At 66.0% G+C, this 11,584-nt stretch overlaps 1 pseudogene across 1 annotated transcript in view; it reads right to left on the bottom strand.

The window, feature by feature from the left end:
- Positions 1 to 1,872: 1,872 nt before the first annotated feature.
- The window catches only part of LOC122545253 (uncharacterized), a 121,015-nt pseudogene continuing 111,303 nt past the window's right edge, over positions 1,873 to 11,584 (bottom strand). Inside the window, exon 18 of the transcript XR_015753618.1 lies at positions 1,873 to 3,093. The product of XR_015753618.1 is annotated as an uncharacterized LOC122545253 (transcript). The remainder of the gene's footprint in view (positions 3,094 to 11,584) is intronic.

Genomic DNA, 11,584 nt, shown 5'->3' with positions numbered 1-11,584 from the left:
AGGGGAAGGAGGGGGGAGAAGGGGAAGGAGGGGAGAGAGGGGGAAGGAGGGGGAAGGAGGGGGGAGAGGGGGAAGGAGGGGGGAGAGGGGAAAGGAGTGGGGAGAGGGGGAAGGAGGGGGAGAGGGGGGAAAGAGGGAGAGAGGGGGGAAGGAGGGTAGAGAGGGGGAAGGTGGGGGAAGGAGGGGAGAGAGGGGGGAAGGAGGGGGAGAGGAGGAGGGGGGGAAGGAGGGGAGAGAGGGGGAGGGGGAGAGGGGGAAGGAGGGGAGAGAGGGGGATGGGGATGGGGAGAGTGGGGAAAGGGGGGGAGAGAGGGGGGAGGGGAGAGGGAGAATGGGGAGGGGGGAAGGGGAGTGAGGGGGAGGGGTGAGAGAGGGGAAGGAGGGGAGAGAGGGGGAGGGAGGGGGAAGGAGGGGAGAGAGGGGGAGAGGGGGAAAGGGGGGAGAGAGGGGGAAGGGGGGGAGAGGGAGAGAGGGGGAAAGAGGGGGGAAGGGGGGGAAGGGGGAGAGAGGGGGAGAGGGAGCGAGGGCGAGAGGGAGAGAGGAGGTAGAGAGGGGGAGAGAGGGGGAGAGAGGGGAAGGGGGGAAGAGAGGGGGAGAGGGAGAGGGGGGAAGAGAGGGGGAGAGAGGGGGAAAGTGAGGGGGAGAGGGGGAAGGGGGGGAGAGGGGAGAAGGGGAGAGAGAAGTGGAGAGGGGGAAGGGGTGAGAGGGGGAAGGGGGGAGAGAGGGGGAGAGGGGGATGGGGGAGAGAGGGGGAGAGGGGGATGGGGAGCGAGGGGGAGAGGGGAGGGGGAGAGCGGGGGAATGGGGAGGGAGGGAAGGGGGGGAGAGGGGGAGGGTGAGAGAGGGGAAGGAGGGGAGAGAGGGGGGAGAGGGGGAAGGAGGGGAGAGAGGGGGAGAGATGGAAGGAGGGGAGAGAGGGGGAGAGAGGGAGAGAGGGGGAAGGAGGGGGGAGAGGGGGAAGGGAGGGGGGAGAAGGGGAAGGAGGGGGGAGAGAGGGGGAAGGAGGGGGAAGGGAGGGGGGAGAGGGGAAGGAGGGGGAGAGAGGGGAAAGGAGTGGGGAGAGGGGGAAGGAGGGGAGAGAGGGGGAAGAGGGGAGAGGGGGGAAGGAGGGGAGAGAGGGGGAAGGAGGGGAGAGAGGGGGAAGGAGGGGAGAGAGGGGGAGAGGGGAAGGAGGGGAGAGAGGGGGAGGGGGGAGAGGGGGAAGGAGGGGGAGAGAGGGGGATGGGGATGGGGGAGAGGGGGAAAGGGGGGGAGGAGGGGGGAGGGGAGAGGGAGAATGGGGAGGGGGGAAGGGGGTGAGGGGGAGGGGTGAGAGAGGGGAAGGAGGGGAGAGAGGGGAAGGAGGGGAGAGAGGGGGAGAGGGGGAAGGAGGGGAAGAGGGGGAGAGGGGGAAGGAAGGGGGAGAGGGGGAAGGAGGGGAGAGAGGGGGAGAGGGGGAGGAGGGGAGGAGAGGGGGAGAGGGGGGAAGGAGGGGAGGAGGGGGAGAGGGGGAAGGAGGGGAGAAGAGGGGGAGAGGGGGAAGGAGGGGAGAGGAGGGGGAGAGGAGGAAGGAAGGGAGAGAGGGGGACAGGGGGAAGGAAGGGAGAGAGGGGGAAGGAAGGAGGAGAGGGGAAGGAGGGGAGAGAGGGGGAGAGGGGGAAGGAGGGGAGAGAGGGGGAGAGGGGGTGAGCAGTGAGGGAGGGAGATACGGGGGAGGGAGAGAGGGGTGGGGAGAAACAGTGGTGGAGGGAGGGGGAGAGGAGGGGGAGGGGGAGGGGGAGAGGAGGGGAGATCGAGAACAAGAGAAAGAGGGAATACGGGGGGAGCCCCGAGGTGATGGTGTGGGGGGGGTGTAGTGTCTCCCCAGACCTGGGGATGAGGCTTGGACTGTATCGCCCTGCCCCTGCCCCTCCCCCTCGCGGTGGGAGGTGGGGATTCAACAGAAACTCTCTCGGCCTGGTCTCCAGGGTGCCCCCAGGGTGGGGGTGGCTGTGCCCCTCTCTGGGACCGCCCCCAGCAGGATCGGTAGAGGGTGAGGTGGGGGGGAGTGGCGGGGGGCAGGTTGGCGTAGCGCCCTGTCAGGAGGATGGTGCCCGCGCGGTGAGGGAGGGGGTCCGCGGCGGGGGCACTCTGTGACCCGGGGCCAGCCCGGGGGTGGGGGGAACCCCTCCCGATAACGCCACGCCCCCTGGGGGTCGCCCTGGCACCGCCCACCCCTGGGAGGGTGAGGGGAGAACTCAGGGTGTGCCCGGGGGGTGGGGACCGTGCCCGGTGGGGGGTGGCGCACGATGGGCGGGTTCCGAGCGACTCCGGGGGTGCGGCCCGTCCGATGGGGTCTCCCCGTGGGTCTGCGTCCTCGGGGGGGTCCGGGGGGGTGATGGCAGGAGCACTCGGTCGAACGGAGGGGGTGGGGGCTGGTGCGGAGCCTCTCGGGAGCCCGCAGCTGGGGCCCCACGTTGGCGTAGGTGGGCTCGGGGGAGGGTGTCGCCGGGGGAATGGGGGGCGGGAGGGGAGGGTGAGGGGCCAGCATGGGGCGGGTACTCCAGCACGAGAGGTGCGGACGCTGCCCGGACTGACCAGGAGGAGCGCGGCGCGGGCACTGCCCTCTGGAGGGCGACAGTGCCCAGGGTCGGGGGCGATCTCCGCGGTAAACGTCGCCCCCCCCACCCTCCCCCTCACCCTCTCCCTCCCCCGTCCCTGGGGGATGGGAGGCGGGGACGGAATGTTCTGGAAGGAGTGTGGATGGTGGGCACTGGCGCAGCTGGTGTCCGATGGGCAGCGCCTGGGGGGTCACGGTGCTGAGGGAGGGTCCGTGCGGGGCGGAGTGACCCCTGGGCGAAAGGTGCAGTGTGGGGCGGGGGAGCCTGAGGGAGAGGGTGCCCCTTTGGGCTGAATGGCACGCGGGAGGGGCAGGGGGTCGGCGGTTGGGTGTGGGGGCACCGGGGCAGGAAGGGAGGTCATCCAGCAGGGCCTCCCGGGGTGAGGGGCCGAGCACACAGGGGGTAGCGACTCCTCCACGCGGCAGTGAGGGATGGGCCCACGAACTGACTGTGTTAGCCGCACACTCCCAGAGCGACACACGTCGACAGGACATCCAGACCGAGCACCCGGACCCTGGAGGTGGGGGGGGGGGGGAAACGACACAGAGAGAGACAACACAGATGGTGGGGAGAGGCGGGGAATGAAATCCGGAACCAGACCCTCTCTCTCAGAGAAATACACGCACAGCTGTCAGCCCGCGCACTCGGAGGGTCAGTGCTGAGGGAGTGGGGCACTGTCGGAGGGTCAGTGCTGAGGAGTGCCGCACTGTCGGAGGGTCAGTGCTGAGGGAGTGGGCACTGTCGGAGGGTCAGTGCTGAGGGAGCGGGCACTGTCGGAGAGTCAGTGCTGAGGGAGTGGGCACTGTCGGAGGGTCAGTGCTGAGGGAGTGCCGCACTGTCGGAGGGTCAGTGCTGAGGGAGTGGGCACTGTCGGAGGGTCAGTGCTGAGGGAGTGCCGCACTGTCGGAGGGTCAGTGCTGAGGGAGTGGGCACTGTCGGAGGGTCAGTGCTGAGGGAGTGGGCACTATCGGAGGGTCAGTGCTGAGGGAGTGCGCACTGTCGGAGGGTCAGTGCTGAGGGAGTGCCGCACTGTCGGAGGGTCAGTGCTGAGGGAGTGGGCACTGTCGGAGGGTCAGTGCTGAGGGAGCGGGCACTGTCGGAGAGTCAGTGCTGAGGGAGTGGGCACTGTCGGAGGGTCAGTGCTGAGGGAGTGCCGCACTGTCGGAGGGTCAGTGCTGAGGGAGTGGGCACTGTCGGAGGGTCAGTGCTGAGGGAGTGCCGCACTGTCGGAGGGTCAGTGCTGAGGGAGTGGGCACTGTCGGAGGGTCAGTGCTGAGGGAGTGGGCACTATCGAGGGTCAGTGCTGAGGGAGTGCGCACTGTCGGAGGGTCAGTGCTGAGGGAGTGGGCACTGTCGGAGGGTCAGTGCTGAGGGGAGTGCCGCACTGTCGGAGGGTCAGTGCTGAGGGAGTGCCGCACTGTCGGAGGGTCAGTGCTGAGGGAGTGGGCACTGTCGGAGGGTCAGTGCTGAGGAGTGGGCACTGTCGGAGGGTCAGTGCTGAGGGAGTGGGCATTGACGGAGGGTAAATGCTGAGGGAGTGGGCACTGACGGAGGGTCAGTGCTGAGGGAGTGCCGCACTGTCGGAGGGACAGTGCTGAGGGAGCGGGCACTGTCGGAAGGTCAGTGCTGAGGGAGCGGGCACTGTTGGAGGGTCAGTGCTGAGGGAGTGGGCACTGTCGGAGGGTCAGCGCTGAGGAGTGCCGCACTGTCGGATGGTCAGTGCTGAGGTAGTGGGCACTGTCGGAGGTCAGTGCTGAGGGAGTGCCGCACTGTCAGGGGGGGTCAGTGCTGAGGTAGTGGGCACTGTCGGAGGGTCAGCGCTGAGGGAGTGCCGCACTGTCGGAGGGTCAGTGCTGAGGTAGTGGGCACTGTCGGAGGGTCAGTGCTGAGGGAGTGCCGCACTGTCGGAGGGTCAGTGCTGAGGTAGTGGGCACTGTCGGAGGGTCAGTGCTGAGGAGTGCCGCACTGTCGGAGGTCAGTGCTGAGGCAGTGCCGCACTGTCGGAGGGTCAGTGCAGAGGGGAGTGCCGCACTATCGGAGGGTCAGTGCTGAGGGAGGTGGGCACTGTCGGGAGTGTCAGTGCTGAGGAGTGGGCACTGTCGGAGGGTCAGTGCTGAGGGAATGGGCACTGACGGAGGGTCAGTGCTGAGGGATTGGGCACTGTCGGAGGGTCAGTGCTGATGGAGTTGGCACTGTCGGAGGTCAGTACTGAGGGAGTGGGCACTGTCGGAGGGTCAGTGCTGAGGGAGAGGGCACTGTCGGAGGGTCAGTGCTGAGGGAGTGCGCACTGTCGGAGGGTCAGTGCTGAGGGGAGTGCCGCACTGTCGGAGGGTCAGTGCTGAGGGAGTACCGCACTGTCGGAGGGTCAGTGCTGAGGGAGTGGGCACTGTCGGAGGTCAGTGCTGAGGGAGTGCCGCACTGTCGGAGGGTCAGTGCTGAGAGAGTGCCGCACTGTCGGAGGGTCAGTGCTGAGAGAGTGCGGAGTGTCGGAGGGTCAGTGCTGAGGGAGTGCCGCACTGTTGGAGGTCAGTGCTGCGGGAGTGCCGCACTGTCGGAGGGTCAGTGCTGAGGGAGTTCCGCACTGTCGGAGGGTCAGTGCTGAGAGAGTGCGGACTGTCGGAGGGTCAGTGCTGAGGGAGTGCCGCACTGTTGGAGGGTCAGTGCTGCGGGAGTGCCGCACTGTCGAGGGTCAGTGCTGAGGGAATGCCGCACTGTCGGTGGGTCAGTGCTGAGGAGTGCCGCAATGGCGGAGGGTCAGTGCTGAGGGAGTGCCGCATTGTCGGAGGCTCAGTGCTGAGGGAGTGGGCACTGTCGGAGGGTCAGTGCTGAGGGAGTGCCGCACTGTCGGAGGGTCAGTGCAGAGGGAGTGGGCACTGTCGGAGGGTCAGTGTTGAGGGAGTGCCGCACTGTCGGAGGGTCAGTGCTGAGGGAGTGCGCACTGTCGGATGGTTAGTGCTGAGCGAGTGCCGTACTGTCCGGAGGGTCAGTGCTGAGGAGTGCCGCACTGTCGGAGGCTCAGTGCTGAGGGAGTGCCGCACTGTCGGAGGGTCAGTGCTGAGGGAGTGCCGCACTGTCGGAGGGTCAGTGCTGAGGAATGCCGCACTGTCGGAGGTCAGTGCTGAGGGATGGACACTGTCGGAGGGTCAGAGCTGAGGGAGTGGGCACTGTCAGAGGGTCAGTGCTGAGGGAGTGTGCACTGTCGGAGGGTCAGTGCTGAGGAGTGCCGCACTGTCGAAGGGTCAGTGCTGGAGGGAGTGGGCACTATCAGAGGGTCAGTGCTGAGGGAGTGGGCACTGTCGGAGGGTCAGTGCTGAGGGAGAGGGCACTGTCGGAGGGTCAGTGCTGAGGAGTGGGCACTGATGTAGGGCAATGCTGAGGGAGTGGGCACTGTTGGAGGGTCAATGCATAGGGAGAGGGCACTGTCGGAGGGTCAGTGCTGAGGGAGTGCCGCACTGTCGGAGGGTCAGTGCTGAGGGAGTGGGCACTTTCGGAGGGTCAGTGCTGAGGGAGTGGGCACTGTTAGAGGGTCAGTGCTGAGGGAGAGGGCACTGTCAGAGGGTCAGTGCTGAGGGGAGTGGGCACTGTCGGAGGGTCAGTGTTGAGGGAGAGGGCACTGTCAGAGGGTCAGTGCTGAGGGAGTGCCGCACTGTCGGAGGGTCAGTGCTGAGGCAGTGGGCACTATCAGAGGGTCAGTGCTGAGGGAGTGGCACTGTCGGAGGGTCAGTGCTGAGGGAGTGGGCACTGTCGGAAGGGTCAGTGCTGAGGGAGTGGGCACTGACGCAGGGGCAATGCTGAGGGAGTGGGCACTGTTGGAGGGTCAATGCATAGGAGAGGGCACTGTCGGAGGGTCAGTGCTGAGGGAGTGCCGCACTGTCGGAGGGTCAGTGCTGAGGGAGTGGGCACTTTCGGAGGTCAGTGCTGAGGAGTGGGCACTGTCAGAGGGTCAGTGCTGAGGGAGAGGGCACTGTCAGAGGGTCAGTGCTGAGGGAGTGGGCACTGTCGGAGGGTCAGTGCTGAGGGAGTGCCGCACTGTCGGAGGGTCAGTGCTGAGGGAGTGCCGCACTCTCGGAGGGTCAGTGCTGAGGGAGTGCCGCACTATCGGAGGGTCAGTGCTGAGGAGTGGGCACTGTCGGAGGGTCAGTGCTGAGGGAGTGGGCACTGTCGGAGGGTCAGTGCTGAGGGAGTGGGCACTGAGGAGGTCAGTGCTGAGGGAGTGGGCACTGTCAGAGGGTCAGTGCTGATGGAGTTGGCATTGTCGGAGGGTCAGTGCTGAGGGAGTGCGCACTGTCGGAGGGTCAGTGCTGAGGGAGTGCCTCACTGTTGGAGGCTCAGTGCTGGAGGAGTGCCGCATTGTCGGAGGGTCAGTGCTGAGGGAGTGCCGCACTGTCAGAGGGTCAGTGCTGAGGAGTACCGCACTGTCGGAGGGTCAGTGCTGAGGGAGTGCCGCACTGTCGGAGGGTCAGTGCTGAGGAGTGGGCACTGTCAGAGGGTCAGTGCTGAGGGAGTACCGCACTGTCGGAGGGTCAGTGCTGAGGGAGTGCCGCACTGTCGGAGGGTCAGTGCTGAGGGAGAGCCGCACTGTCGGAGGTCAGTGCTGAGGGAGTGCCGCACTGTCGGAGGGTCAGTGCTGGAGGAGTGGCCGCACTGTCGGAGGCTCAGTGCTGAGGGAGTGCCGCACTGTCGGAGGGTCAGTGCTGAGGGAGTGCCGCACTGTCGGAGGGTCAGTGCTGAGGGAGTGGGCACTGTCAGAGGGTCAGTGCTGAGGGAGAGGGCACTGTCAGAGGGTCAGTGCTGAGGGAGTGGCACTGTCGGAGGGTCAGTGCTGAGGAATGCCGCACTGTCAGAGGGTCAGTGCTGAGGGAGTGCCGCACTGTCGGAGGCTCAGTGCTGAGGGAGTGCCGCACTGTCGGAGGGTCAGTGCTGAGGGAGAGCCGCACTGTCGGAGGGTCAGTGCTGAGGGAGTGCCGCTCTGTCGGAGGGTCAGTGCTGAGGGATGGGGCACTGTCGGACGGTCAGTGCTGAGGGAGTGGGCACTGTTGGAGGGTCAGTGCTGTGCGAGTGGGCACTGTCGGAGGGTCAGTGCTGAGGGAGTGCCGCACTGCCGGAGGGTCAGTGCTGAGGGAGTGGCACTGTCCGACGGTCAGTGCTGAGGGAGTGGGCACTGTTGGAGGGTCAGTGCTGTGCGAGTGGGCACTGTCGGAGGGTCAGTGTGAGGGAGTGGGCACTGCCAGAGGGTCAGTGCTGAGGGAGTGGGCACTGTCGGAGGGTCAGTGCTGAGGGAGTACCGCACTGTCGGGGGTCAGTGCTGAGGGACTGCGCACTATCGGAGGGTCAGTGCTGAGGGAGTGCCGCACTATCGGAGGGTCAGTGCTGAGGGAGTGGGCACTGTCGGAGGTCAGTGCTGAGGGAGTGGGCACTGTTGGAGGGTCAGTGCTGAAGGGAGTGGGCACTGTCGGAGGGTCAGTGCTGAGGGAGTGGGCACTGTCGGAGGGTCAGTGCTGAGGAGCACCGCACTGTTGGAGGGTCAGTGCTGAGGGAGAGGGCAATGTCGGAGGTCAGTGCTGAGGGAGTGGGCACTGTTGGAGGGTCAGTGCTGAGGGAGTGGGCACTGTCAGAGGGTCAGTGCTGAGGGAGTGGACACTGTCCAAGGGTCAGTGCTGATGGAGTGGGCACTGTCAGAGGGTCGGTGCTGAGGGAGTGGGCACTGTCAGAGGGTCAGTGCTGAGGGAGTGCCGCACTGTTGGAGGGTCAGTGCTGCGGAGTGCCGCACTGTCGGAGGGTCAGTGCTGAGGGAATGCCGCACTGTCGGTGGGTCAGTGCTGAGGGAGTGCCGCAATGGCGGAGGGTCAGTGCTGAGGGAGTGCCGCATTGTCGGAGGCTCAGTGCTGAGGGAGTGGGCACTGTCGGAGGGGTCAGTGCTGAGGGAGTGCCGCACTGTCGGAGGGTCAGTGCAGAGGGAGTGGGCACTGTCGGAGGGTCAGTGTTGAGGGAGTGCCGCACTGTCGGAGGGTCAGTGCTGAGGGAGTGCGCACTGTCGGATGGTCAGTGCTGAGCGAGTGCCGTACTGTCGGAGGGTCAGTGCTGAGGGAGTGCCGCACTGTCGGAGGCTCAGTGCTGAGGGAGTGCCGCACTGTCGAGGGTCAGTGCTGAGGGAATGCCGCACTGTCGGAGGGTCAGTGCTGAGGGAGTGGACACTGTCGGAGGGTCAGTGCTGAGGGAGTGGGCACTGTCAGAGGGTCAGTGCTGAGGGAGTGTGCACTGTCGGAGGGTCAGTGCTGAGGGAGTGCCGCACTGTCGAAGGGTCAGTGCTGAGGGAGTGGGCACTGTCGGAGGGTCAGTGCTGAGGGAGTGGGCACTGTCGGAGGGTCAGTGCTGAGGGAGAGGGCACTGTCGGAGGGTCAGTGCTGAGGGAGTGGGCACTGATGTAGGGGCAATGCTGAGGGGAGTGGGCACTGTTGGAGGGTCAATGCATAGGGAGGGCACTGTCGAGGGTCAGTGCTGAGGGAGTGGCCGCACTGTCGGAGGTCAGTGCTGAGGGAGTGGGCACTTTCGGAGGGTCAGTGCTGAGGGAGTGGGCACTGTTAGAGGTCAGTGCTGAGGGAGAGGGCACTGTCAGAGGGTCAGTGCCTGAGGGAGTGGGCACTGTCGGAGGGTCAGGTGCTGAGGAGGAGGGCACTGTCAGAGGGTCAGTGCTGAGGGGAGTGCCGCACTGTCGGAGGGTCAGTGCTGAGGCAGTGGGCACTATCAGAGGGTCAGTGCTGAGGGAGTGGGCACTGTCGGAGGGTCAGTGCTGAGGGAGTGGGCACTGTCGGAGGTCAGTGCTGAGGGAGTGGGCACTGACGTAGGGGCAATGCTGAGGGAAGTGGGCACTGTTGGAGGGTCAATGCATAGGGAGAGGGCACTGTCGGAGGGTCAGTGCTGAGGGAGTGCGCACTGTCGGAGGGTCAGTGCTGAGGGAGTGGGCACTTCGGAGGGTCAGTGCTGAGGGATGGGGCACTGTCAGAGGGTCAGTGCTGAGGGAGAGGGCACTGTCAGAGGGTCAGTGCTGAGGGAGTGGCACTGTCGGAGGGTCAGTGCTGAGGGAGTGCCGCACTGTCGGAGGGTCAGTGCTGAGGAGTGCCGCACTCTCGGAGGGTCAGTGCTGAGGAGTGCCGCACTATCGGAGGGTCAGTGCTGAGGGAGTGGGCACTGTCGGAGGGTCAGTGCTGAGGGAGTGGGCACTGTCGGAGGGTCAGTGCTGAGGGAGTGGGCACTGACGGAGGGTCAGTGCTGAGGGAGTGGGCACTGTCAGAGGGTCAGTGCTGATGGAGTTGGCATTGTCGGAGGGTCAGTGCTGAGGGAGTGCGCACTGTCGGAGGGTCAGTGCTGAGGGAGTGCCTCACTGTTGGAGGCTCAGTGCTGAGGGAGTGCCGCATTGTCGGAGGGTCAGTGCTGAGGGAGTGCAGAACTGTCAGAGGGTCAGTGCTGAGGCAGTACCGCACTGTCGGAGGGTCAGTGCTGAGGGAGTGCCGCACTGTCGGAGGGTCAGTGCTGAGGGAGTGGGCACTGTCAGAGGGTCAGTGCTGAGGGAGTACCGCACTGTCGGAGGGTCAGTGCTGAGGGAGTGCCGCACTGTCGGAGGGTCAGTGTCTGAGGGAGAGCCGCACTGTCGGGGAGGGTCAGTGCTGAGGGAGTACCGCACTGTCGGAGGGTCAGTGCTGGAGGGAGTGCCGCACTGTCGGAGGCTCAGTGCTGAGGGAGTGCCGCACTGTCGGAGGGTCAGTGCTGAGGGAGTGCCGCACTGTCGGAGGGTCAGTGCTGAGGGAGTGGGCACTGTCAGAGGGTCAGTGCTGAGGGAGAGGGCACTGTCAGAGGGTCAGTGCTGAGGAGTGGGCACTGTCGGAGGTCAGTGCTGAGGAATGCCGCACTGTCAGAGGGTCAGTGCTGAGGGAGTGCCGCACTGTCGGAGGCTCAGTGCTGAGGGAGTGCCGCACTGTCGGAGGGTCAGTGCTGAGGGAGAGCCGCACTGTCGGAGGGTCAGTGCTGAGGGAGTGCCGCTCTGTCGGAGGGTCAGTGCTGAGGGAGTGGGCACTGTCGGACGGTCAGTGCTGAGGGAGTGGGCACTGTTGGAGGGTCAGTGCTGTGCGAGTGGGCACTGTCGGAGGGTCAGTGCTGAGGGAGTGCCGCACTGCCGGAGGGTCAGTGCTGAGGGAGTGGGCACTGTCGGACGGTCAGTGCTGAGGGAGTGGGCACTGTTGGAGGGTCAGTGCTGTGCGAGTGGGCACTGTCGGAGGGTCAGTGCTGAGGGAGTGGGCACTGCCAGAGGGTCAGTGCTGAGGGAGTGGGCACTGTCGGAGGGGTCAGTGCTGAGGGAGTACCGCACTGTCGGGGGGTCAGTGCTGAGGGACTGCCGCACTATCGGAGGGTCAGTGCTGAGGGAGTGGGCACTGTCGGAGGGTCAGTGCTGGAGGGAGTGGGCACTGTTGGAGGGTCAGTGCTGAAGGAGTGGGCACTGTCGGGAGGTCAGTGCTGAGGGAGTGGGCACTGTCGGAGGGTCAGTGCTGAGGGAGCACCGCACTGTTGGAGGGTCAGTGCTGAGGGAGAGGCAATGTCGGAGGGTCAGTGCTGAGGGAGTGGGCACTGTTGGAGGGTCAGTGCTGAGGGAGTGGGCACTGTCAGAGGGTCAGTGCTGAGGGAGTGGACACTGTCCAAGGGTCAGTGCTGATGGAGTGGGCACTGTCAGAGGGTCGGTGCTGAGGAGTGGGCACTGTCAGAGGGTCAGTGCTGAGGGAGTGGGCACTGTCGGAGGGTCAGTGCTGAGGCAGTGGGCACTGTCGGAGGGACAGTGCTGAGGGAGGGCGCACTGTCGGAGGGTCAGGACTGAGGCAGTGGGCACTGTTGGAGGGTCAGTGCTGAGGGAGGGGCACTGTCGGGAGGGTCAGTGCTGAGGGAGTGCCGCACTGTCGGAGGGTCAGTGCTGAGGGAGTGGGGCACTGTCGGAGGGTCAGTGCTGAGGGAGTGGGCAC

The sequence above is a fragment of the Chiloscyllium plagiosum genome, unplaced genomic scaffold (genome assembly GCF_037043375.1).
Source record: "Chiloscyllium plagiosum isolate Xiang-an unplaced genomic scaffold, Cpla_swu_hap1 HiC_scaffold_38, whole genome shotgun sequence".
Classification (NCBI taxonomy): domain Eukaryota; kingdom Metazoa; phylum Chordata; class Chondrichthyes; order Orectolobiformes; family Hemiscylliidae; genus Chiloscyllium; species Chiloscyllium plagiosum.
This window is presented reverse-complemented; position numbering and strand designations above follow the sequence as displayed.